At 45.8% G+C, this 2,500-nt stretch overlaps 1 pseudogene across 1 annotated transcript in view; it reads right to left on the reverse strand.

Moving 5' to 3' along the window:
- LOC308321246 overlaps positions 1 to 2,500 on the reverse strand; it is a 35,276-nt pseudogene that overhangs the window by 24,676 nt on the left and 8,100 nt on the right. Inside the window, exon 4 of the transcript XR_013966217.1 lies at positions 549 to 770. The product of XR_013966217.1 is annotated as an uncharacterized misc_RNA (transcript). The remainder of the gene's footprint in view (positions 1 to 548; positions 771 to 2,500) is intronic.

A 2,500-nucleotide genomic window follows, 5' to 3' on the forward strand; every position in this document is an offset into this window, starting at 1 on the left:
CCCGACTCCAAAATGTTCATTTCTTTCAGGAAATTAAGAAAAAACATTATATTTTTTCAAAACTAAAGAAAGCAATAATGCAGCCTCATCACAGTTTGCTGTTGTGACTTCATGTATGTATTGTATTTTTATTATCATTATGAGAGAGGGGTTGGAGTTATAGTTTTTTTATAGCAGACAGATTGAGAAGGAAGGGGAGGGGGGAGGTGGGTGGAGGTTTTGTCCAAAGCACGTTTTTACTATACTCTCCATTGGTTCAATATTTTCCTGTCAGAGCTGAGGTGTGTGTGCGTGCGTGCGTGCGACCGTGCGTGTGTGCGTGCGACCATGCGTGCGTGCGACCGTGCGACCGTGCGTGCGTGCGTGCGACCGTGCGACCGTGCTGTGCGTGCGTGCGACCGTGCGTGCGTGCGTGCGTGCGTGCGACCGTGCGTGCGTGTGTGCGTGCGTGTGTGTGTGTGTGCGTGCGTGCGACTGTGCGTGTGTGCGTGCGTGCGACCGTGCGTGCGTGTGTGCGACCGTGCGACCGTGTGTGCGTGTTTCCTCACCCGTGCGGCTCTCTCCCGGTCCCATGTCCTCAGAGCTGAGGTAGGAGCGGTCATTGTTGTAGGCCTTGTCCTCCCTGTCCTTGTCCCCCGTGTCCTTTGTCCCCGTGGCCTTTGTCCCCGTGTCCCTTGTCCCGTGTCCCTTGTCCCCGTGTCCCTTGTCCCCGTGTCTCTTCATGCTATCGAAGAAGTCCAGGCCGTCCATCTCTGAAGGCTTCTCGTCTTCTGGAGAGAGAGAACAAAACAAACAAACAAACAAACAAACAAACAGGAGGAACGGAATTATATTATGAGACATGTTGTTGTAATCATAGATATATTAAACCCATCCTGACCTGAGATCAGATTCTAAAAAGTGTCTTCTACATCCTGACAGTTTTCTGAAAAGGCCTATGTTTCGAGAGTGTAACACATGGAACCAAATGGACCCTCATGGGTCTGTGACTCAGAGAGTGTAACACATGGAACCAAACGGACCCCTATGGGTCTGTAACTGTGTACAAACGGACCCTAACGGGTCAGTTTGGTTCCATTTGTACCCTCTCAGAGTTAAATAAACATTGATTTGGGGGTTCTTGATATGAAAAGGTTTGGGCACCATTGACCTACAGTATATACAGTATATATATATATAAATATATATATATATATATATATATATATATATATATATATATATATATACACGCTGGATTACAAGTATGAGAACGTATAAACTGAACGATAGATCATTAAGATTAAGTTATTATTTCACAGAGTTATACCAACTATACCGGTGTATATATATAGGGTTAATTAAAACGTAGATTGGTGGTCAGCGGTCATCAGGACAGTATAAGATCAGTGTTACACAAAGCCCCATAACGGTTTAAAACGTGTCCCCTTTTAAAAAAAAGAGGGGCAACACAAACAGCGTGTAAGAGAAAGAAAGAATCATTTTCACCCGAAGTGACGTTTTTGCTAATAAAAAACAAAAAAACAAACATTGTGTCCTTTTTTTTTTTTTTTCTTCTTTTTAGTTTGTCATTGTTTCAAACGAGGCTCAAAGATGTGGAATTCATTTTGAGTCACTTCTGGACCGAGTTCCACATTGTTTTGTTTTGGCTCGTAAACAGAAAACACGGTCACGGAATGGGGGAGAAAGAAAGGGGGAAAGCCCCCGATTCATGGAGCCAAACATGATGCGTGTTTATGAAACACGCTTTTTTTTTTTTTTACAAACTTCTAGGTGACGGAATCTAGAAACCTTCATTCTTATTCTGCTGCTCACTCTGACGTTTCACCTCAGACTTCAGAGTATAAGAACCCCCGCTTGGTGTTATAAGCATTATGTTACACTTTAGCTATATATATATTTTCTTTATATATATTTTTTTATCCCATGATTTTGTAACCCATTTTTCACCCCTGTGCCAATCATCTACTGTGATCCTGGGCTCTACACACCCTCCGCCAACCTAGTCCCCATATATGGGGGACAAGGGGAGACCAACCTAGTCCTCATATATGGGGGACAAGGGGAGACCAACCTAGTCCCCATATATGGGGGACAAGGGGAGAGCAACCTAGTCCCCATATATGGGGGACAAGGGGAGACCAACCTAGTCCCCTTATATGGGGGACAAGGGGAGACCAACCTAGTCCCCTTATATGGGGGACAAGGGGAGAGCAACCTAGTCCCCATATATGGGGGACAAGGGGAGACCAACCTAGTCCCCATATATGGGGGACAAGGGGAGAGCAACCTAGTCCCCATATATGGGGGACAAGGGGAGACCAACCTAGTCCCCATATATGGGGGACAAGGGGAGAGCAACCTAGTCCCCATATATGGGGGACAAGGGGAGACCAACCTAGTCCTCATATATGGGGGACAAGGGGAGAGCAACGGACTTGAACTCATGCTTCCTTCATGCCTGAGTGTCCAAGTTGCTCCTTTACACCTGACAGGGGGG

Source organism: Protomyctophum bolini (assembly GCF_963924005.1).
Source record: "Protomyctophum bolini genome assembly, chromosome: 9".
Classification (NCBI taxonomy): domain Eukaryota; kingdom Metazoa; phylum Chordata; class Actinopteri; order Myctophiformes; family Myctophidae; genus Protomyctophum; species Protomyctophum bolini.